Consider the following 19,728-nt stretch of genomic DNA (forward strand, 5'->3'; position numbering starts at 1 on the left):
ACACACGCGAGACAGATCAGCGGCAAAACGTTTCATTTGTACTACAAAGGTCACTTCGAAATGGAAGTATCTTGGCAATCGCCGTGCCATGTCCACTGGAAGCATCTCTTTAGGCCATCCACAACAAGAAAGTGCCGTGCCCGCCGTAATGGTAGCGACGCCACTTGTCTGTAGCTGTCGCAGTTAAGGAGACAGCATCAAGAGACGTTTTCGTGCCGTGACCATGTTTCGAAACCTGGGCTTTCCGTAACCACTAAAGTATCATAGCTGTACCTGTCGGGCGGAGCTAGAATGTTCCATGTAACAGACATATGTGAGCTCAAGAAGGTTGCACTTGTGATGAAGTGGTAGTACGGACTGCGGCCTGCGGAACACGAGTGAAAAACCAAGGAAGCACTGTGATTTCGGGGTACTCGTGCACTATCGTCAATGCAACGGCAGCAAGGAGAAACTTTCAAAAATTGCCGTGACCAGGATTCGAACCTGGGTTATTGCGGCCACAACGCAATGTCCTAACCACTAGACGATCACGGCCATGGCCACGGAGGCGCCCACGGAAGCAGCTGGCTGGAATGCAAGTGTCGATACACAGCAAAGCCTAAGCCTAGGCCAAGGTGTACGCCACAGCAGTGGCAGACACGGTCTCCATCACATGCATGCGAGCTAATGAACGTGCCTGCGCTGTCAGTACACTAACTACAGTGGTTAGCTGCATCCACCTCCGTGGCAATGTGTTGCAGACCTCCAAGCCTCTTGACAACAGGTACCGGTATGTGGCTGGATAACAAGTGGATAGACGCCCATCTCTCTCGCCGTCAGGTGTTGCAACGAATCATACTTAACGTGGCTTTGTGCACGCGTCAGCGTAGCGTCAGTCGAGCAAAGTCGAGACAAGTCGCATAAGAGGAGCAACAAAAACGCGCACTTCCGGTACCGGGAATCGAACCCGGGCCTCCTGGGTGAGAGCCAGGTATCCTAGCCACTAGACCACACCGGATAACGACGGCAGCGCTCCTCCAGCGAACGCAGCAGCAACCCACGGTTAATCGACGACAAGTGTAAAAAAATCCACTCTCTCGCGTTATAGAGCGGCGTGCTCCGGACGCATTTCGTGGAGACGAACGCCAGCAATGATGAGAGCAAAAGGCGCCTACAAATCCTGTCGTTGCACCACGCACTGTTCTACGACAATTCACGAAACAGACGCTCACGCCTTGTTGTGCCGTTTTTCTTTGCGGCAATGAGTGCAGCTGTCTACGACACAGGCAACATTACACGTTTGGCACCTGTGGGTTTGGAACCCACGCCTCCAAAGAGACTGGTGCCTGATACCAGCGCCTTAGACCGCTCGGCCACGCTACCTACACAACACGCGCGTCACAAGAGCTGCGTCCTACCCCACGAGAACACACCGCATCGGCACAAAAATGAGACGTCAAAATTGGCAACGGTGGGATTCGAACCCACGCCTCCGAAGAGACTGGTGCCTAAAACCAGCGCCTTAGACCGCTCGGCCACGTTACCGTTGGAGCAGCAGCGGCAAAACGTTTCATTTGTACTACAAAGGTCACTTCGAAATGGAAGTATCTTGGCAATCGCCGTGCCATGTCCACTGGAAGCATCTCTTTAGGCCATCCACAACAAGAAAGTGCCGTGCCCGCCGTATGGTAGCGACGCCACTTGTCTGTAGCTGTCGCAGTTAAGGAGACAGCATCAAGAGACGTTTTCGTGCCGTGACCATGTTTCGAAACCTGGGCTTTCCGTAACCACTAAAGTATCATAGCTGTACCTGTCGGGCGGAGCTAGAATGTTCCATGTAACAGACATATGTGAGCTCAAGAAGGTTGCACTTGTGATGAAGTGGTAGTACGGACTGCGGCCTGCGGAACACGAGTGAAAACCAAGGAAGCACTGTGATTTCGGGTACTCGTGCACTATCGTCAATGCAACGGCAGCAAGGAGAAACTTTCAAAAATTGCCGTGACCAGGATTCGAACCTGGGTTATTGCGGCCACAACGCAATGTCCTAAACCACTAGACGATCACGGCCATGGCCACGGAGGCGCCCACGGAAGCAGCTGGCTGGAATGCAAGTGTCGATACACAGCAAAGCCTAAGCCTAGGCCAAGGTGTACGCCACAGCAGTGGCAGACACGGTCCTCCATCACATGCATGCGAGCTAATGAACGTGCCTGCGCTGTCAGTACACTAACTACAGTGGTTAGCTGCATCCACCTCCGTGGCAATGTGTTGCAGACCTCCAAGCCTCTTGACAACAGGTACCGGTATGTGGCTGGATAACAAGTGGATAGACGCCCATCTCTCTCGCCGTCAGGTGTTGCAACGAATCATACTTAACGTGGCTTTGTGCACGCGTCAGCGTAGCGTCAGTCGAGCAAAGTCGAGGACAAGTCGCATAAGAGGAGCAACAAAAACGCGCACTTCCGGTACCGGGAATCGAACCCGGGCCTCCTGGGTGAGAGCCAGGTATCCTAGCCACTAGACCACACCGGATAACGACGGCAGCGCTCCTCCAGCGAACGCAGCAGCAACCCACGGTTAATCGACGACAAGTGTAAAAAAATCCACTCTCTCGCGTTATAGAGCGGCGTGCTCCGGACGCATTTCGTGGAGACGAACGCCAGCAATGATGAGAGCAAAAGGCGCCTACAAATCCTGTCGTTTGCACCACGCACTGTTTCTACGACAATTCACGAAACAGACGCTCACGCCTTGTTGTGCCGTTTTCTTTGCGGGCAATGAGTGCAGCTGTCTACGACACAGGCAACATTACACGTTTGGCACCTGTGGGTTTGGAACCCACGCCTCCAAAGAGACTGGTGCCTGATACCAGCGCCTTAGACCGCTCGGCCACGCTACCTACACAACACGCGCGTCACAAGAGCTGCGTCCTACCCCACGAGAACACACCGCATCGGCACAAAAATGAGACGTCAAAATTGGCAACGGTGGGATTCGAACCCACGCCTCCGAAGAGACTGGTGCCTAAAACCAGCGCCTTAGACCGCTCGGCCACGTTACCGTTGGAGCAGCAGCGGCAAAAACGTTTCATTTGTACTACAAAGGTCACTTCGAAATGGAAGTATCTTGGCAATCGCCGTGCCATGTCCACTGGAAGCATCTCTTTAGGCCATCCACAACAAGAAAGTGCCGTGCCCGCCGTATGGTAGCGACGCCACTTGTCTGTAGCTGTCGCAGTTAAGGAGACAGCATCAAGAGACGTTTTCGTGCCGTGACCATGTTTCGAAACCTGGGGCTTTCCGTAACCACTAAAGTATCATAGCTGTACCTGTCGGGCGGAGCTAGAATGTTCCATGTAACAGACATATGTGAGCTCAAGAAGGTTGCACTTGTGATGAAGTGGTAGTACGGACTGCGGCCTGCGGAACACGAGTGAAAAACCAAGGAAGCACTGTGATTTCGGGTACTCGTGCACTATCGTCAATGCAACGGCAGCAAGGAGAAACTTTCAAAAATTGCCGTGACCAGGATTCGAACCTGGGTTATTGCGGCCACAACGCAATGTCCTAACCACTAGACGATCACGGCCATGGCCACGGAGGCGCCCACGGAAGCAGCTGGCTGGAATGCAAGTGTCGATACACAGCAAAGCCTAAGCCTAGGCCAAGGTGTACGCCACAGCAGTGGCAGACACGGTCTCCATCACATGCATGCGAGCTAATGAACGTGCCTGCGCTGTCAGTACACTAACTACAGTGGTTAGCTGCATCCACCTCCGTGGCAATGTGTTGCAGACCTCCAAGCCTCTTGACAACAGGTACCGGTATGTGGCTGGATAACAAGTGGATAGACGCCCATCTCTCTCGCCGTCAGGTGTTGCAACGAATCATACTTAACGTGGCTTTGTGCACGCGTCAGCGTAGCGTCAGTCGAGCAAAGTCGAGACAAGTCGCATAAGAGGAGCAACAAAAACGCGCACTTCCGGTACCGGGAATCGAACCCGGGCCTCCTGGGTGAGAGCCAGGTATCCTAGCCACTAGACCACACCGGATAACGACGGCAGCGCTCCTCCAGCGAACGCAGCAGCAACCCACGGTTAATCGACGACAAGTGTAAAAAAATCCACTCTCTCGCGTTATAGAGCGGCGTGCTCCGGACGCATTTCGTGGAGACGAACGCCAGCAATGATGAGAGCAAAAGGCGCCTACAAATCCTGTCGTTGCACCACGCACTGTTCTACGACAATTCACGAAACAGACGCTCACGCCTTGTTGTGCCGTTTTCTTTGCGGGCAATGAGTGCAGCTGTCTACGACACAGGCAACATTACACGTTTGGCACCTGTGGGTTTGGAACCCACGCCTCCAAAGAGACTGGTGCCTGATACCAGCGCCTTAGACCGCTCGGCCACGCTACCTACACAACACGCGCGTCACAAGAGCTGCGTCCTACCCCACGAGAACACACCGCATCGGCACAAAAATGAGACGTCAAAATTGGCAACGGTGGGATTCGAACCCACGCCTCCGAAGAGACTGGTGCCTAAAACCAGCGCCTTAGACCGCTCGGCCACGTTACCGTTGGAGCAGCAGCGGCAAAACGTTTCATTTGTACTACAAAGGTCACTTCGAAATGGAAGTATCTTGGCAATCGCCGTGCCATGTCCACTGGAAGCATCTCTTTAGGCCATCCACAACAAGAAAGTGCCGTGCCCGCCGTATGGTAGCGACGCCACTTGTCTGTAGCTGTCGCAGTTAAGGAGACAGCATCAAGAGACGTTTTCGTGCCGTGACCATGTTTCGAAACCTGGGCTTTCCGTAACCACTAAAGTATCATAGCTGTACCTGTCGGGCGGAGCTAGAATGTTCCATGTAACAGACATATGTGAGCTCAAGAAGGTTGCACTTGTGATGAAGTGGTAGTACGGACTGCGGCCTGCGGAACACGAGTGAAAAACCAAGGAAGCACTGTGATTTCGGGTACTCGTGCACTATCGTCAATGCAACGGCAGCAAGGAGAAACTTTCAAAAATTGCCGTGACCAGGATTCGAACCTGGGTTATTGCGGCCACAACGCAATGTCCTAACCACTAGACGATCACGGCCATGGCCACGGAGGCGCCCACGGAAGCAGCTGGCTGGAATGCAAGTGTCGATACACAGCAAAGCCTAAGCCTAGGCCAAGGTGTACGCCACAGCAGTGGCAGACACGGTCTCCATCACATGCATGCGAGCTAATGAACGTGCCTGCGCTGTCAGTACACTAACTACAGTGGTTAGCTGCATCCACCTCCGTGGCAATGTGTTGCAGACCTCCAAGCCTCTTGACAACAGGTACCGGTATGTGGCTGGATAACAAGTGGATAGACGCCCATCTCTCTCGCCGTCAGGTGTTGCAACGAATCATACTTAACGTGGCTTTGTGCACGCGTCAGCGTAGCGTCAGTCGAGCAAAGTCGAGACAAGTCGCATAAGAGGAGCAACAAAAACGCGCACTTCCGGTACCGGGAATCGAACCCGGGCCTCCTGGGTGAGAGCCAGGTATCCTAGCCACTAGACCACACCGGATAACGACGGCAGCGCTCCTCCAGCGAACGCAGCAGCAACCCACGGTTAATCGACGACAAGTGTAAAAAAATCCACTCTCTCGCGTTATAGAGCGGCGTGCTCCGGACGCATTTCGTGGAGACGAACGCCAGCAATGATGAGAGCAAAAGGCGCCTACAAATCCTGTCGTTGCACCACGCACTGTTCTACGACAATTCACGAAACAGACGCTCACGCCTTGTTGTGCCGTTTTCTTTGCGGGCAATGAGTGCAGCTGTCTACGACACAGGCAACATTACACGTTTGGCACCTGTGGGTTTGGAACCCACGCCTCCAAAGAGACTGGTGCCTGATACCAGCGCCTTAGACCGCTCGGCCACGCTACCTACACAACACGCGCGTCACAAGAGCTGCGTCCTACCCCACGAGAACACACCGCATCGGCACAAAAATGAGACGTCAAAATTGGCAACGGTGGGATTCGAACCCACGCCTCCGAAGAGACTGGTGCCTAAAACCAGCGCCTTAGACCGCTCGGCCACGTTACCGTTGGAGCAGCAGCGGCAAAACGTTTCATTTGTACTACAAAGGTCACTTCGAAATGGAAGTATCTTGGCAATCGCCGTGCCATGTCCACTGGAAGCATCTCTTTAGGCCATCCACAACAAGAAAGTGCCGTGCCCGCCGTATGGTAGCGACGCCACTTGTCTGTAGCTGTCGCAGTTAAGGAGACAGCATCAAGAGACGTTTTCGTGCCGTGACCATGTTTCGAAACCTGGGCTTTCCGTAACCACTAAAGTATCATAGCTGTACCTGTCGGGCGGAGCTAGAATGTTCCATGTAACAGACATATGTGAGCTCAAGAAGGTTGCACTTGTGATGAAGTGGTAGTACGGACTGCGGCCTGCGGAACACGAGTGAAAAACCAAGGAAGCACTGTGATTTCGGGTACTCGTGCACTATCGTCAATGCAACGGCAGCAAGGAGAAACTTTCAAAAATTGCCGTGACCAGGATTCGAACCTGGGTTATTGCGGCCACAACGCAATGTCCTAACCACTAGACGATCACGGCCATGGCCACGGAGGCGCCCACGGAAGCAGCTGGCTGGAATGCAAGTGTCGATACACAGCAAAGCCTAAGCCTAGGCCAAGGTGTACGCCACAGCAGTGGCAGACACGGTCTCCATCACATGCATGCGAGCTAATGAACGTGCCTGCGCTGTCAGTACACTAACTACAGTGGTTAGCTGCATCCACCTCCGTGGCAATGTGTTGCAGACCTCCAAGCCTCTTGACAACAGGTACCGGTATGTGGCTGGATAACAAGTGGATAGACGCCCATCTCTCTCGCCGTCAGGTGTTGCAACGAATCATACTTAACGTGGCTTTGTGCACGCGTCAGCGTAGCGTCAGTCGAGCAAAGTCGAGACAAGTCGCATAAGAGGAGCAACAAAAACGCGCACTTCCGGTACCGGGAATCGAACCCGGGCCTCCTGGGTGAGAGCCAGGTATCCTAGCCACTAGACCACACCGGATAACGACGGCAGCGCTCCTCCAGCGAACGCAGCAGCAACCCACGGTTAATCGACGACAAGTGTAAAAAAATCCACTCTCTCGCGTTATAGAGCGGCGTGCTCCGGACGCATTTCGTGGAGACGAACGCCAGCAATGATGAGAGCAAAAGGCGCCTACAAATCCTGTCGTTGCACCACGCACTGTTCTACGACAATTCACGAAACAGACGCTCACGCCTTGTTGTGCCGTTTTCTTTGCGGGCAATGAGTGCAGCTGTCTACGACACAGGCAACATTACACGTTTGGCACCTGTGGGTTTGGAACCCACGCCTCCAAAGAGACTGGTGCCTGATACCAGCGCCTTAGACCGCTCGGCCACGCTACCTACACAACACGCGCGTCACAAGAGCTGCGTCCTACCCCACGAGAACACACCGCATCGGCACAAAAATGAGACGTCAAAATTGGCAACGGTGGGATTCGAACCCACGCCTCCGAAGAGACTGGTGCCTAAAACCAGCGCCTTAGACCGCTCGGCCACGTTACCGTTGGAGCAGCAGCGGCAAAACGTTTCATTTGTACTACAAAGGTCACTTCGAAATGGAAGTATCTTGGCAATCGCCGTGCCATGTCCACTGGAAGCATCTCTTTAGGCCATCCACAACAAGAAAGTGCCGTGCCCGCCGTATGGTAGCGACGCCACTTGTCTGTAGCTGTCGCAGTTAAGGAGACAGCATCAAGAGACGTTTTCGTGCCGTGACCATGTTTCGAAACCTGGGCTTTCCGTAACCACTAAAGTATCATAGCTGTACCTGTCGGGCGGAGCTAGAATGTTCCATGTAACAGACATATGTGAGCTCAAGAAGGTTGCACTTGTGATGAAGTGGTAGTACGGACTGCGGCCTGCGGAACACGAGTGAAAAACCAAGGAAGCACTGTGATTTCGGGTACTCGTGCACTATCGTCAATGCAACGGCAGCAAGGAGAAACTTTCAAAAATTGCCGTGACCAGGATTCGAACCTGGGTTATTGCGGCCACAACGCAATGTCCTAACCACTAGACGATCACGGCCATGGCCACGGAGGCGCCCACGGAAGCAGCTGGCTGGAATGCAAGTGTCGATACACAGCAAAGCCTAAGCCTAGGCCAAGGTGTACGCCACAGCAGTGGCAGACACGGTCTCCATCACATGCATGCGAGCTAATGAACGTGCCTGCGCTGTCAGTACACTAACTACAGTGGTTAGCTGCATCCACCTCCGTGGCAATGTGTTGCAGACCTCCAAGCCTCTTGACAACAGGTACCGGTATGTGGCTGGATAACAAGTGGATAGACGCCCATCTCTCTCGCCGTCAGGTGTTGCAACGAATCATACTTAACGTGGCTTTGTGCACGCGTCAGCGTAGCGTCAGTCGAGCAAAGTCGAGACAAGTCGCATAAGAGGAGCAACAAAAACGCGCACTTCCGGTACCGGGAATCGAACCCGGGCCTCCTGGGTGAGAGCCAGGTATCCTAGCCACTAGACCACACCGGATAACGACGGCAGCGCTCCTCCAGCGAACGCAGCAGCAACCCACGGTTAATCGACGACAAGTGTAAAAAAATCCACTCTCTCGCGTTATAGAGCGGCGTGCTCCGGACGCATTTCGTGGAGACGAACGCCAGCAATGATGAGAGCAAAAGGCGCCTACAAATCCTGTCGTTGCACCACGCACTGTTCTACGACAATTCACGAAACAGACGCTCACGCCTTGTTGTGCCGTTTTCTTTGCGGGCAATGAGTGCAGCTGTCTACGACACAGGCAACATTACACGTTTGGCACCTGTGGGTTTGGAACCCACGCCTCCAAAGAGACTGGTGCCTGATACCAGCGCCTTAGACCGCTCGGCCACGCTACCTACACAACACGCGCGTCACAAGAGCTGCGTCCTACCCCACGAGAACACACCGCATCGGCACAAAAATGAGACGTCAAAATTGGCAACGGTGGGATTCGAACCCACGCCTCCGAAGAGACTGGTGCCTAAAACCAGCGCCTTAGACCGCTCGGCCACGTTACCGTTGGAGCAGCAGCGGCAAAACGTTTCATTTGTACTACAAAGGTCACTTCGAAATGGAAGTATCTTGGCAATCGCCGTGCCATGTCCACTGGAAGCATCTCTTTAGGCCATCCACAACAAGAAAGTGCCGTGCCCGCCGTATGGTAGCGACGCCACTTGTCTGTAGCTGTCGCAGTTAAGGAGACAGCATCAAGAGACGTTTTCGTGCCGTGACCATGTTTCGAAACCTGGGCTTTCCGTAACCACTAAAGTATCATAGCTGTACCTGTCGGGCGGAGCTAGAATGTTCCATGTAACAGACATATGTGAGCTCAAGAAGGTTGCACTTGTGATGAAGTGGTAGTACGGACTGCGGCCTGCGGAACACGAGTGAAAAACCAAGGAAGCACTGTGATTTCGGGTACTCGTGCACTATCGTCAATGCAACGGCAGCAAGGAGAAACTTTCAAAAATTGCCGTGACCAGGATTCGAACCTGGGTTATTGCGGCCACAACGCAATGTCCTAACCACTAGACGATCACGGCCATGGCCACGGAGGCGCCCACGGAAGCAGCTGGCTGGAATGCAAGTGTCGATACACAGCAAAGCCTAAGCCTAGGCCAAGGTGTACGCCACAGCAGTGGCAGACACGGTCTCCATCACATGCATGCGAGCTAATGAACGTGCCTGCGCTGTCAGTACACTAACTACAGTGGTTAGCTGCATCCACCTCCGTGGCAATGTGTTGCAGACCTCCAAGCCTCTTGACAACAGGTACCGGTATGTGGCTGGATAACAAGTGGATAGACGCCCATCTCTCTCGCCGTCAGGTGTTGCAACGAATCATACTTAACGTGGCTTTGTGCACGCGTCAGCGTAGCGTCAGTCGAGCAAAGTCGAGACAAGTCGCATAAGAGGAGCAACAAAAACGCGCACTTCCGGTACCGGGAATCGAACCCGGGCCTCCTGGGTGAGAGCCAGGTATCCTAGCCACTAGACCACACCGGATAACGACGGCAGCGCTCCTCCAGCGAACGCAGCAGCAACCCACGGTTAATCGACGACAAGTGTAAAAAAATCCACTCTCTCGCGTTATAGAGCGGCGTGCTCCGGACGCATTTCGTGGAGACGAACGCCAGCAATGATGAGAGCAAAAGGCGCCTACAAATCCTGTCGTTGCACCACGCACTGTTCTACGACAATTCACGAAACAGACGCTCACGCCTTGTTGTGCCGTTTTCTTTGCGGGCAATGAGTGCAGCTGTCTACGACACAGGCAACATTACACGTTTGGCACCTGTGGGTTTGGAACCCACGCCTCCAAAGAGACTGGTGCCTGATACCAGCGCCTTAGACCGCTCGGCCACGCTACCTACACAACACGCGCGTCACAAGAGCTGCGTCCTACCCCACGAGAACACACCGCATCGGCACAAAAATGAGACGTCAAAATTGGCAACGGTGGGATTCGAACCCACGCCTCCGAAGAGACTGGTGCCTAAAACCAGCGCCTTAGACCGCTCGGCCACGTTACCGTTGGAGCAGCAGCGGCAAAACGTTTCATTTGTACTACAAAGGTCACTTCGAAATGGAAGTATCTTGGCAATCGCCGTGCCATGTCCACTGGAAGCATCTCTTTAGGCCATCCACAACAAGAAAGTGCCGTGCCCGCCGTATGGTAGCGACGCCACTTGTCTGTAGCTGTCGCAGTTAAGGAGACAGCATCAAGAGACGTTTTCGTGCCGTGACCATGTTTCGAAACCTGGGCTTTCCGTAACCACTAAAGTATCATAGCTGTACCTGTCGGGCGGAGCTAGAATGTTCCATGTAACAGACATATGTGAGCTCAAGAAGGTTGCACTTGTGATGAAGTGGTAGTACGGACTGCGGCCTGCGGAACACGAGTGAAAAACCAAGGAAGCACTGTGATTTCGGGTACTCGTGCACTATCGTCAATGCAACGGCAGCAAGGAGAAACTTTCAAAAATTGCCGTGACCAGGATTCGAACCTGGGTTATTGCGGCCACAACGCAATGTCCTAACCACTAGACGATCACGGCCATGGCCACGGAGGCGCCCACGGAAGCAGCTGGCTGGAATGCAAGTGTCGATACACAGCAAAGCCTAAGCCTAGGCCAAGGTGTACGCCACAGCAGTGGCAGACACGGTCTCCATCACATGCATGCGAGCTAATGAACGTGCCTGCGCTGTCAGTACACTAACTACAGTGGTTAGCTGCATCCACCTCCGTGGCAATGTGTTGCAGACCTCCAAGCCTCTTGACAACAGGTACCGGTATGTGGCTGGATAACAAGTGGATAGACGCCCATCTCTCTCGCCGTCAGGTGTTGCAACGAATCATACTTAACGTGGCTTTGTGCACGCGTCAGCGTAGCGTCAGTCGAGCAAAGTCGAGACAAGTCGCATAAGAGGAGCAACAAAAACGCGCACTTCCGGTACCGGGAATCGAACCCGGGCCTCCTGGGTGAGAGCCAGGTATCCTAGCCACTAGACCACACCGGATAACGACGGCAGCGCTCCTCCAGCGAACGCAGCAGCAACCCACGGTTAATCGACGACAAGTGTAAAAAAATCCACTCTCTCGCGTTATAGAGCGGCGTGCTCCGGACGCATTTCGTGGAGACGAACGCCAGCAATGATGAGAGCAAAAGGCGCCTACAAATCCTGTCGTTGCACCACGCACTGTTCTACGACAATTCACGAAACAGACGCTCACGCCTTGTTGTGCCGTTTTCTTTGCGGGCAATGAGTGCAGCTGTCTACGACACAGGCAACATTACACGTTTGGCACCTGTGGGTTTGGAACCCACGCCTCCAAAGAGACTGGTGCCTGATACCAGCGCCTTAGACCGCTCGGCCACGCTACCTACACAACACGCGCGTCACAAGAGCTGCGTCCTACCCCACGAGAACACACCGCATCGGCACAAAAATGAGACGTCAAAATTGGCAACGGTGGGATTCGAACCCACGCCTCCGAAGAGACTGGTGCCTAAAACCAGCGCCTTAGACCGCTCGGCCACGTTACCGTTGGAGCAGCAGCGGCAAAACGTTTCATTTGTACTACAAAGGTCACTTCGAAATGGAAGTATCTTGGCAATCGCCGTGCCATGTCCACTGGAAGCATCTCTTTAGGCCATCCACAACAAGAAAGTGCCGTGCCCGCCGTATGGTAGCGACGCCACTTGTCTGTAGCTGTCGCAGTTAAGGAGACAGCATCAAGAGACGTTTTCGTGCCGTGACCATGTTTCGAAACCTGGGCTTTCCGTAACCACTAAAGTATCATAGCTGTACCTGTCGGGCGGAGCTAGAATGTTCCATGTAACAGACATATGTGAGCTCAAGAAGGTTGCACTTGTGATAAGTGGTAGTACGGACTGCGGCCTGCGGAACACGAGTGAAAAACCAAGGAAGCACTGTGATTTCGGGTACTCGTGCACTATCGTCAATGCAACGGCAGCAAGGAGAAACTTTCAAAAATTGCCGTGACCAGGATTCGAACCTGGGTTATTGCGGCCACAACGCAATGTCCTAACCACTAGACGATCACGGCCATGGCCACGGAGGCGCCCACGGAAGCAGCTGGCTGGAATGCAAGTGTCGATACACAGCAAAGCCTAAGCCTAGGCCAAGGTGTACGCCACAGCAGTGGCAGACACGGTCTCCATCACATGCATGCGAGCTAATGAACGTGCCTGCGCTGTCAGTACACTAACTACAGTGGTTAGCTGCATCCACCTCCGTGGCAATGTGTTGCAGACCTCCAAGCCTCTTGACAACAGGTACCGGTATGTGGCTGGATAACAAGTGGATAGACGCCCATCTCTCTCGCCGTCAGGTGTTGCAACGAATCATACTTAACGTGGCTTTGTGCACGCGTCAGCGTAGCGTCAGTCGAGCAAAGTCGAGACAAGTCGCATAAGAGGAGCAACAAAAACGCGCACTTCCGGTACCGGGAATCGAACCCGGGCCTCCTGGGTGAGAGCCAGGTATCCTAGCCACTAGACCACACCGGATAACGACGGCAGCGCTCCTCCAGCGAACGCAGCAGCAACCCACGGTTAATCGACGACAAGTGTAAAAAAATCCACTCTCTCGCGTTATAGAGCGGCGTGCTCCGGACGCATTTCGTGGAGACGAACGCCAGCAATGATGAGAGCAAAAGGCGCCTACAAATCCTGTCGTTGCACCACGCACTGTTCTACGACAATTCACGAAACAGACGCTCACGCCTTGTTGTGCCGTTTTCTTTGCGGGCAATGAGTGCAGCTGTCTACGACACAGGCAACATTACACGTTTGGCACCTGTGGGTTTGGAACCCACGCCTCCAAAGAGACTGGTGCCTGATACCAGCGCCTTAGACCGCTCGGCCACGCTACCTACACAACACGCGCGTCACAAGAGCTGCGTCCTACCCCACGAGAACACACCGCATCGGCACAAAAATGAGACGTCAAAATTGGCAACGGTGGGATTCGAACCCACGCCTCCGAAGAGACTGGTGCCTAAAACCAGCGCCTTAGACCGCTCGGCCACGTTACCGTTGGAGCTAGCAGCGGCAAAACGTTTCATTTGTACTACAAAGGTCACTTCGAAATGGAAGTATCTTGGCAATCGCCGTGCCATGTCCACTGGAAGCATCTCTTTAGGCCATCCACAACAAGAAAGTGCCGTGCCCGCCGTATGGTAGCGACGCCACTTGTCTGTAGCTGTCGCAGTTAAGGAGACAGCATCAAGAGACGTTTTCGTGCCGTGACCATGTTTCGAAACCTGGGCTTTCCGTAACCACTAAAGTATCATAGCTGTACCTGTCGGGCGGAGCTAGAATGTTCCATGTAACAGACATATGTGAGCTCAAGAAGGTTGCACTTGTGATGAAGTGGTAGTACGGACTGCGGCCTGCGGAACACGAGTGAAAAACCAAGGAAGCACTGTGATTTCGGGTACTCGTGCACTATCGTCAATGCAACGGCAGCAAGGAGAAACTTTCAAAAATTGCCGTGACCAGGATTCGAACCTGGGTTATTGCGGCCACAACGCAATGTCCTAACCACTAGACGATCACGGCCATGGCCACGGAGGCGCCCACGGAAGCAGCTGGCTGGAATGCAAGTGTCGATACACAGCAAAGCCTAAGCCTAGGCCAAGGTGTACGCCACAGCAGTGGCAGACACGGTCTCCATCACATGCATGCGAGCTAATGAACGTGCCTGCGCTGTCAGTACACTAACTACAGTGGTTAGCTGCATCCACCTCCGTGGCAATGTGTTGCAGACCTCCAAGCCTCTTGACAACAGGTACCGGTATGTGGCTGGATAACAAGTGGATAGACGCCCATCTCTCTCGCCGTCAGGTGTTGCAACGAATCATACTTAACGTGGCTTTGTGCACGCGTCAGCGTAGCGTCAGTCGAGCAAAGTCGAGACAAGTCGCATAAGAGGAGCAACAAAAACGCGCACTTCCGGTACCGGGAATCGAACCCGGGCCTCCTGGGTGAGAGCCAGGTATCCTAGCCACTAGACCACACCGGATAACGACGGCAGCGCTCCTCCAGCGAACGCAGCAGCAACCCACGGTTAATCGACGACAAGTGTAAAAAAATCCACTCTCTCGCGTTATAGAGCGGCGTGCTCCGGACGCATTTCGTGGAGACGAACGCCAGCAATGATGAGAGCAAAAGGCGCCTACAAATCCTGTCGTTGCACCACGCACTGTTCTACGACAATTCACGAAACAGACGCTCACGCCTTGTTGTGCCGTTTTCTTTGCGGGCAATGAGTGCAGCTGTCTACGACACAGGCAACATTACACGTTTGGCACCTGTGGGTTTGGAACCCACGCCTCCAAAGAGACTGGTGCCTGATACCAGCGCCTTAGACCGCTCGGCCACGCTACCTACACAACACGCGCGTCACAAGAGCTGCGTCCTACCCCACGAGAACACACCGCATCGGCACAAAAATGAGACGTCAAAATTGGCAACGGTGGGATTCGAACCCACGCCTCCGAAGAGACTGGTGCCTAAAACCAACACACGCGAGACAGATTAGACCGCTCGGCCACGTTACCGTTGGAGCAGCAGCGGCAAAACGTTTCATTTGTACTACAAAGGTCACTTCGAAATGGAAGTATCTTGGCAATCGCCGTGCCATGTCCACTGGAAGCATCTCTTTAGGCCATCCACAACAAGAAAGTGCCGTGCCCGCCGTATGGTAGCGACGCCACTTGTCTGTAGCTGTCGCAGTTAAGGAGACAGCATCAAGAGACGTTTTCGTGCCGTGACCATGTTTCGAAACCTGGGCTTTCCGTAACCACTAAAGTATCATAGCTGTACCTGTCGGGCGGAGCTAGAATGTTCCATGTAACAGACATATGTGAGCTCAAGAAGGTTGCACTTGTGATGAAGTGGTAGTACGGACTGCGGCCTGCGGAACACGAGTGAAAAACCAAGGAAGCACTGTGATTTCGGGTACTCGTGCACTATCGTCAATGCAACGGCAGCAAGGAGAAACTTTCAAAAATTGCCGTGACCAGGATTCGAACCTGGGTTATTGCGGCCACAACGCAATGTCCTAACCACTAGACGATCACGGCCATGGCCACGGAGGCGCCCACGGAAGCAGCTGGCTGGAATGCAAGTGTCGATACACAGCAAAGCCTAAGCCTAGGCCAAGGTGTACGCCACAGCAGTGGCAGACACGGTCTCCATCACATGCATGCGAGCTAATGAACGTGCCTGCGCTGTCAGTACACTAACTACAGTGGTTAGCTGCATCCACCTCCGTGGCAATGTGTTGCAGACCTCCAAGCCTCTTGACAACAGGTACCGGTATGTGGCTGGATAACAAGTGGATAGACGCCCATCTCTCTCGCCGTCAGGTGTTGCAACGAATCATACTTAACGTGGCTTTGTGCACGCGTCAGCGTAGCGTCAGTCGAGCAAAGTCGAGACAAGTCGCATAAGAGGAGCAACAAAAACGCGCACTTCCGGTACCGGGAATCGAACCCGGGCCTCCTGGGTGAGAGCCAGGTATCCTAGCCACTAGACCACACCGGATAACGACGGCAGCGCTCCTCCAGCGAACGCAGCAGCAACCCACGGTTAATCGACGACAAGTGTAAAAAAATCCACTCTCTCGCGTTATAGAGCGGCGTGCTCCGGACGCATTTCGTGGAGACGAACGCCAGCAATGATGAGAGCAAAAGGCGCCTACAAATCCTGTCGTTGCACCACGCACTGTTCTACGACAATTCACGAAACAGACGCTCACGCCTTGTTGTGCCGTTTTCTTTGCGGGCAATGAGTGCAGCTGTCTACGACACAGGCAACATTACACGTTTGGCACCTGTGGGTTTGGAACCCACGCCTCCAAAGAGACTGGTGCCTGATACCAGCGCCTTAGACCGCTCGGCCACGCTACCTACACAACACGCGCGTCACAAGAGCTGCGTCCTACCCCACGAGAACACACCGCATCGGCACAAAAATGAGACGTCAAAATTGGCAACGGTGGGATTCGAACCCACGCCTCCGAAGAGACTGGTGCCTAAAACCAGCGCCTTAGACCGCTCGGCCACGTTACCGTTGGAGCAGCAGCGGCAAAACGTTTCATTTGTACTACAAAGGTCACTTCGAAATGGAAGTATCTTGGCAATCGCCGTGCCATGTCCACTGGAAGCATCTCTTTAGGCCATCCACAACAAGAAAGTGCCGTGCCCGCCGTATGGTAGCGACGCCACTTGTCTGTAGCTGTCGCAGTTAAGGAGACAGCATCAAGAGACGTTTTCGTGCCGTGACCATGTTTCGAAACCTGGGCTTTCCGTAACCACTAAAGTATCATAGCTGTACCTGTCGGGCGGAGCTAGAATGTTCCATGTAACAGACATATGTGAGCTCAAGAAGGTTGCACTTGTGATGAAGTGGTAGTACGGACTGCGGCCTGCGGAACACGAGTGAAAAACCAAGGAAGCACTGTGATTTCGGGTACTCGTGCACTATCGTCAATGCAACGGCAGCAAGGAGAAACTTTCAAAAATTGCCGTGACCAGGATTCGAACCTGGGTTATTGCGGCCACAACGCAATGTCCTAACCACTAGACGATCACGGCCATGGCCACGGAGGCGCCCACGGAAGCAGCTGGCTGGAATGCAAGTGTCGATACACAGCAAAGCCTAAGCCTAGGCCAAGGTGTACGCCACAGCAGTGGCAGACACGGTCTCCATCACATGCATGCGAGCTAATGAACGTGCCTGCGCTGTCAGTACACTAACTACAGTGGTTAGCTGCATCCACCTCCGTGGCAATGTGTTGCAGACCTCCAAGCCTCTTGACAACAGGTACCGGTATGTGGCTGGATAACAAGTGGATAGACGCCCATCTCTCTCGCCGTCAGGTGTTGCAACGAATCATACTTAACGTGGCTTTGTGCACGCGTCAGCGTAGCGTCAGTCGAGCAAAGTCGAGACAAGTCGCATAAGAGGAGCAACAAAAACGCGCACTTCCGGTACCGGGAATCGAACCCGGGCCTCCTGGGTGAGAGCCAGGTATCCTAGCCACTAGACCACACCGGATAACGACGGCAGCGCTCCTCCAGCGAACGCAGCAGCAACCCACGGTTAATCGACGACAAGTGTAAAAAAATCCACTCTCTCGCGTTATAGAGCGGCGTGCTCCGGACGCATTTCGTGGAGACGAACGCCAGCAATGATGAGAGCAAAAGGCGCCTACAAATCCTGTCGTTGCACCACGCACTGTTCTACGACAATTCACGAAACAGACGCTCACGCCTTGTTGTGCCGTTTTCTTTGCGGGCAATGAGTGCAGCTGTCTACGACACAGGCAACATTACACGTTTGGCACCTGTGGGTTTGGAACCCACGCCTCCAAAGAGACTGGTGCCTGATACCAGCGCCTTAGACCGCTCGGCCACGCTACCTACACAACACGCGCGTCACAAGAGCTGCGTCCTACCCCACGAGAACACACCGCATCGGCACAAAAATGAGACGTCAAAATTGGCAACGGTGGGATTCGAACCCACGCCTCCGAAGAGACTGGTGCCTAAAACCAGCGCCTTAGACCGCTCGGCCACGTTACCGTTGGAGCAGCAGCGGCAAAACGTTTCATTTGTACTACAAAGGTCACTTCGAAATGGAAGTATCTTGGCAATCGCCGTGCCATGTCCACTGGAAGCATCTCTTTAGGCCATCCACAACAAGAAAGTGCCGTGCCCGCCGTATGGTAGCGACGCCACTTGTCTGTAGCTGTCGCAGTTAAGGAGACAGCATCAAGAGACGTTTTCGTGCCGTGACCATGTTTCGAAACCTGGGCTTTCCGTAACCACTAAAGTATCATAGCTGTACCTGTCGGGCGGAGCTAGAATGTTCCATGTAACAGACATATGTGAGCTCAAGAAGGTTGCACTTGTGATGAAGTGGTAGTACGGACTGCGGCCTGCGGAACACGAGTGAAAAACCAAGGAAGCACTGTGATTTCGGGTACTCGTGCACTATCGTCAATGCAACGGCAGCAAGGAGAAACTTTCAAAAATTGCCGTGACCAGGATTCGAACCTGGGTTATTGCGGCCACAACGCAATGTCCTAACCACTAGACGATCACGGCCATGGCCACGGAGGCGCCCACGGAAGCAGCTGGCTGGAATGCAAGTGTCGATACACAGCAAAGCCTAAGCCTAGGCCAAGGTGTACGCCACAGCAGTGGCAGACACGGTCTCCATCACATGCATGCGAGCTAATGAACGTGCCTGCGCTGTCAGTACACTAACTACAGTGGTTAGCTGCATCCACCTCCGTGGCAATGTGTTGCAGACCTCCAAGCCTCTTGACAACAGGTACCGGTATGTGGCTGGATAACAAGTGGATAGACGCCCATCTCTCTCGCCGTCAGGTGTTGCAACGAATCATACTTAACGTGGCTTTGTGCACGCGTCAGCGTAGCGTCAGTCGAGCAAAGTCGAGACAAGTCGCATAAGAGGAGCAACAAAAACGCGCACTTCCGGTACCGGGAATCGAACCCGGGCCTCCTGGGTGAGAGCCAGGTATCCTAGCCACTAGACCACACCGGATAACGACGGCAGCGCTCCTCCAGCGAACGCAGCAGCAACCCACGGTTAATCGACGACAAGTGTAAAAAAATCCACTCTCTCGCGTTATAGAGCGGCGTGCTCCGGACGCATTTCGTGGAGACGAACGCCAGCAATGATGAGAGCAAAAGGCGCCTACAAATCCTGTCGTTGCACCACGCACTGTTCTACGACAATTCACGAAACAGACGCTCACGCCTTGTTGTGCCGTTTTCTTTGCGGGCAATGAGTGCAGCTGTCTACGACACAGGCAACATTACACGTTTGGCACCTGTGGGTTTGGAACCCACGCCTCCAAAGAGACTGGTGCCTGATACCAGCGCCTTAGACCGCTCGGCCACGCTACCTACACAACACGCGCGTCACAAGAGCTGCGTCCTACCCCACGAGAACACACCGCATCGGCACAAAAATGAGACGTCAAAATTGGCAACGGTGGGATTCGAACCCACGCCTCCGAAGAGACTGGTGCCTAAAACCAGCGCCTTAGACCGCTCGGCCACGTTACCGTTGGAG

General features: G+C 53.8%; 38 non-coding genes across 38 annotated transcripts; all 38 read right to left on the minus strand.

Annotated features, from left to right (window-relative positions):
- Positions 1 to 462: 462 nt before the first annotated feature.
- Trnah-gug (transfer RNA histidin (anticodon GUG)) lies at positions 463 to 534 on the minus strand. Its single transcript has one exon. It is a non-coding gene; the product is annotated as a tRNA-His (tRNA).
- A 391-nt stretch (positions 535 to 925) lies between these two features.
- Positions 926 to 997, minus strand: Trnae-cuc (transfer RNA glutamic acid (anticodon CUC)). Its single transcript has one exon. It is a non-coding gene; the product is annotated as a tRNA-Glu (tRNA).
- Positions 998 to 1,442: 445 nt separating this feature from the next.
- On the minus strand, positions 1,443 to 1,524 carry Trnal-uag (transfer RNA leucine (anticodon UAG)). The gene has a single exon. It is a non-coding gene; the product is annotated as a tRNA-Leu (tRNA).
- Positions 1,525 to 1,976: 452 nt separating this feature from the next.
- Positions 1,977 to 2,049, minus strand: Trnah-gug (transfer RNA histidin (anticodon GUG)). The gene has a single exon. It is a non-coding gene; the product is annotated as a tRNA-His (tRNA).
- A 393-nt stretch (positions 2,050 to 2,442) lies between these two features.
- On the minus strand, positions 2,443 to 2,514 carry Trnae-cuc (transfer RNA glutamic acid (anticodon CUC)). Its single transcript has one exon. It is a non-coding gene; the product is annotated as a tRNA-Glu (tRNA).
- Positions 2,515 to 2,961: 447 nt separating this feature from the next.
- Trnal-uag (transfer RNA leucine (anticodon UAG)) lies at positions 2,962 to 3,043 on the minus strand. Its single transcript has one exon. It is a non-coding gene; the product is annotated as a tRNA-Leu (tRNA).
- Positions 3,044 to 3,498: 455 nt separating this feature from the next.
- Trnah-gug (transfer RNA histidin (anticodon GUG)) lies at positions 3,499 to 3,570 on the minus strand. The gene has a single exon. It is a non-coding gene; the product is annotated as a tRNA-His (tRNA).
- Positions 3,571 to 3,961: 391 nt separating this feature from the next.
- Trnae-cuc (transfer RNA glutamic acid (anticodon CUC)) lies at positions 3,962 to 4,033 on the minus strand. The gene has a single exon. It is a non-coding gene; the product is annotated as a tRNA-Glu (tRNA).
- Positions 4,034 to 4,478: 445 nt separating this feature from the next.
- Trnal-uag (transfer RNA leucine (anticodon UAG)) lies at positions 4,479 to 4,560 on the minus strand. Its single transcript has one exon. It is a non-coding gene; the product is annotated as a tRNA-Leu (tRNA).
- Positions 4,561 to 5,013: 453 nt separating this feature from the next.
- Positions 5,014 to 5,085, minus strand: Trnah-gug (transfer RNA histidin (anticodon GUG)). Its single transcript has one exon. It is a non-coding gene; the product is annotated as a tRNA-His (tRNA).
- A 391-nt stretch (positions 5,086 to 5,476) lies between these two features.
- Trnae-cuc (transfer RNA glutamic acid (anticodon CUC)) lies at positions 5,477 to 5,548 on the minus strand. The gene has a single exon. It is a non-coding gene; the product is annotated as a tRNA-Glu (tRNA).
- Positions 5,549 to 5,993: 445 nt separating this feature from the next.
- Positions 5,994 to 6,075, minus strand: Trnal-uag (transfer RNA leucine (anticodon UAG)). The gene has a single exon. It is a non-coding gene; the product is annotated as a tRNA-Leu (tRNA).
- Positions 6,076 to 6,528: 453 nt separating this feature from the next.
- Trnah-gug (transfer RNA histidin (anticodon GUG)) lies at positions 6,529 to 6,600 on the minus strand. The gene has a single exon. It is a non-coding gene; the product is annotated as a tRNA-His (tRNA).
- Positions 6,601 to 6,991: 391 nt separating this feature from the next.
- On the minus strand, positions 6,992 to 7,063 carry Trnae-cuc (transfer RNA glutamic acid (anticodon CUC)). The gene has a single exon. It is a non-coding gene; the product is annotated as a tRNA-Glu (tRNA).
- Positions 7,064 to 7,508: 445 nt separating this feature from the next.
- Positions 7,509 to 7,590, minus strand: Trnal-uag (transfer RNA leucine (anticodon UAG)). Its single transcript has one exon. It is a non-coding gene; the product is annotated as a tRNA-Leu (tRNA).
- Positions 7,591 to 8,043: 453 nt separating this feature from the next.
- On the minus strand, positions 8,044 to 8,115 carry Trnah-gug (transfer RNA histidin (anticodon GUG)). Its single transcript has one exon. It is a non-coding gene; the product is annotated as a tRNA-His (tRNA).
- Positions 8,116 to 8,506: 391 nt separating this feature from the next.
- Positions 8,507 to 8,578, minus strand: Trnae-cuc (transfer RNA glutamic acid (anticodon CUC)). The gene has a single exon. It is a non-coding gene; the product is annotated as a tRNA-Glu (tRNA).
- Positions 8,579 to 9,023: 445 nt separating this feature from the next.
- On the minus strand, positions 9,024 to 9,105 carry Trnal-uag (transfer RNA leucine (anticodon UAG)). The gene has a single exon. It is a non-coding gene; the product is annotated as a tRNA-Leu (tRNA).
- A 453-nt stretch (positions 9,106 to 9,558) lies between these two features.
- Positions 9,559 to 9,630, minus strand: Trnah-gug (transfer RNA histidin (anticodon GUG)). Its single transcript has one exon. It is a non-coding gene; the product is annotated as a tRNA-His (tRNA).
- Positions 9,631 to 10,021: 391 nt separating this feature from the next.
- Positions 10,022 to 10,093, minus strand: Trnae-cuc (transfer RNA glutamic acid (anticodon CUC)). Its single transcript has one exon. It is a non-coding gene; the product is annotated as a tRNA-Glu (tRNA).
- A 445-nt stretch (positions 10,094 to 10,538) lies between these two features.
- On the minus strand, positions 10,539 to 10,620 carry Trnal-uag (transfer RNA leucine (anticodon UAG)). The gene has a single exon. It is a non-coding gene; the product is annotated as a tRNA-Leu (tRNA).
- A 453-nt stretch (positions 10,621 to 11,073) lies between these two features.
- Trnah-gug (transfer RNA histidin (anticodon GUG)) lies at positions 11,074 to 11,145 on the minus strand. Its single transcript has one exon. It is a non-coding gene; the product is annotated as a tRNA-His (tRNA).
- A 391-nt stretch (positions 11,146 to 11,536) lies between these two features.
- On the minus strand, positions 11,537 to 11,608 carry Trnae-cuc (transfer RNA glutamic acid (anticodon CUC)). Its single transcript has one exon. It is a non-coding gene; the product is annotated as a tRNA-Glu (tRNA).
- Positions 11,609 to 12,053: 445 nt separating this feature from the next.
- Positions 12,054 to 12,135, minus strand: Trnal-uag (transfer RNA leucine (anticodon UAG)). The gene has a single exon. It is a non-coding gene; the product is annotated as a tRNA-Leu (tRNA).
- A 452-nt stretch (positions 12,136 to 12,587) lies between these two features.
- Positions 12,588 to 12,659, minus strand: Trnah-gug (transfer RNA histidin (anticodon GUG)). Its single transcript has one exon. It is a non-coding gene; the product is annotated as a tRNA-His (tRNA).
- A 391-nt stretch (positions 12,660 to 13,050) lies between these two features.
- On the minus strand, positions 13,051 to 13,122 carry Trnae-cuc (transfer RNA glutamic acid (anticodon CUC)). The gene has a single exon. It is a non-coding gene; the product is annotated as a tRNA-Glu (tRNA).
- Positions 13,123 to 13,567: 445 nt separating this feature from the next.
- On the minus strand, positions 13,568 to 13,649 carry Trnal-uag (transfer RNA leucine (anticodon UAG)). The gene has a single exon. It is a non-coding gene; the product is annotated as a tRNA-Leu (tRNA).
- A 454-nt stretch (positions 13,650 to 14,103) lies between these two features.
- Positions 14,104 to 14,175, minus strand: Trnah-gug (transfer RNA histidin (anticodon GUG)). The gene has a single exon. It is a non-coding gene; the product is annotated as a tRNA-His (tRNA).
- Positions 14,176 to 14,566: 391 nt separating this feature from the next.
- Trnae-cuc (transfer RNA glutamic acid (anticodon CUC)) lies at positions 14,567 to 14,638 on the minus strand. The gene has a single exon. It is a non-coding gene; the product is annotated as a tRNA-Glu (tRNA).
- Positions 14,639 to 15,629: 991 nt separating this feature from the next.
- Trnah-gug (transfer RNA histidin (anticodon GUG)) lies at positions 15,630 to 15,701 on the minus strand. Its single transcript has one exon. It is a non-coding gene; the product is annotated as a tRNA-His (tRNA).
- Positions 15,702 to 16,092: 391 nt separating this feature from the next.
- On the minus strand, positions 16,093 to 16,164 carry Trnae-cuc (transfer RNA glutamic acid (anticodon CUC)). Its single transcript has one exon. It is a non-coding gene; the product is annotated as a tRNA-Glu (tRNA).
- A 445-nt stretch (positions 16,165 to 16,609) lies between these two features.
- Positions 16,610 to 16,691, minus strand: Trnal-uag (transfer RNA leucine (anticodon UAG)). Its single transcript has one exon. It is a non-coding gene; the product is annotated as a tRNA-Leu (tRNA).
- Positions 16,692 to 17,144: 453 nt separating this feature from the next.
- Trnah-gug (transfer RNA histidin (anticodon GUG)) lies at positions 17,145 to 17,216 on the minus strand. The gene has a single exon. It is a non-coding gene; the product is annotated as a tRNA-His (tRNA).
- A 391-nt stretch (positions 17,217 to 17,607) lies between these two features.
- Positions 17,608 to 17,679, minus strand: Trnae-cuc (transfer RNA glutamic acid (anticodon CUC)). Its single transcript has one exon. It is a non-coding gene; the product is annotated as a tRNA-Glu (tRNA).
- Positions 17,680 to 18,124: 445 nt separating this feature from the next.
- Trnal-uag (transfer RNA leucine (anticodon UAG)) lies at positions 18,125 to 18,206 on the minus strand. The gene has a single exon. It is a non-coding gene; the product is annotated as a tRNA-Leu (tRNA).
- Positions 18,207 to 18,659: 453 nt separating this feature from the next.
- On the minus strand, positions 18,660 to 18,731 carry Trnah-gug (transfer RNA histidin (anticodon GUG)). Its single transcript has one exon. It is a non-coding gene; the product is annotated as a tRNA-His (tRNA).
- A 391-nt stretch (positions 18,732 to 19,122) lies between these two features.
- Positions 19,123 to 19,194, minus strand: Trnae-cuc (transfer RNA glutamic acid (anticodon CUC)). The gene has a single exon. It is a non-coding gene; the product is annotated as a tRNA-Glu (tRNA).
- Positions 19,195 to 19,639: 445 nt separating this feature from the next.
- Positions 19,640 to 19,721, minus strand: Trnal-uag (transfer RNA leucine (anticodon UAG)). The gene has a single exon. It is a non-coding gene; the product is annotated as a tRNA-Leu (tRNA).
- Between the last annotated feature and the right edge of the window lie 7 nt (positions 19,722 to 19,728).

Source organism: Schistocerca gregaria, unplaced genomic scaffold (assembly GCF_023897955.1).
Source record: "Schistocerca gregaria isolate iqSchGreg1 unplaced genomic scaffold, iqSchGreg1.2 ptg001608l, whole genome shotgun sequence".
NCBI lineage: Eukaryota > Metazoa > Arthropoda > Insecta > Orthoptera > Acrididae > Schistocerca > Schistocerca gregaria.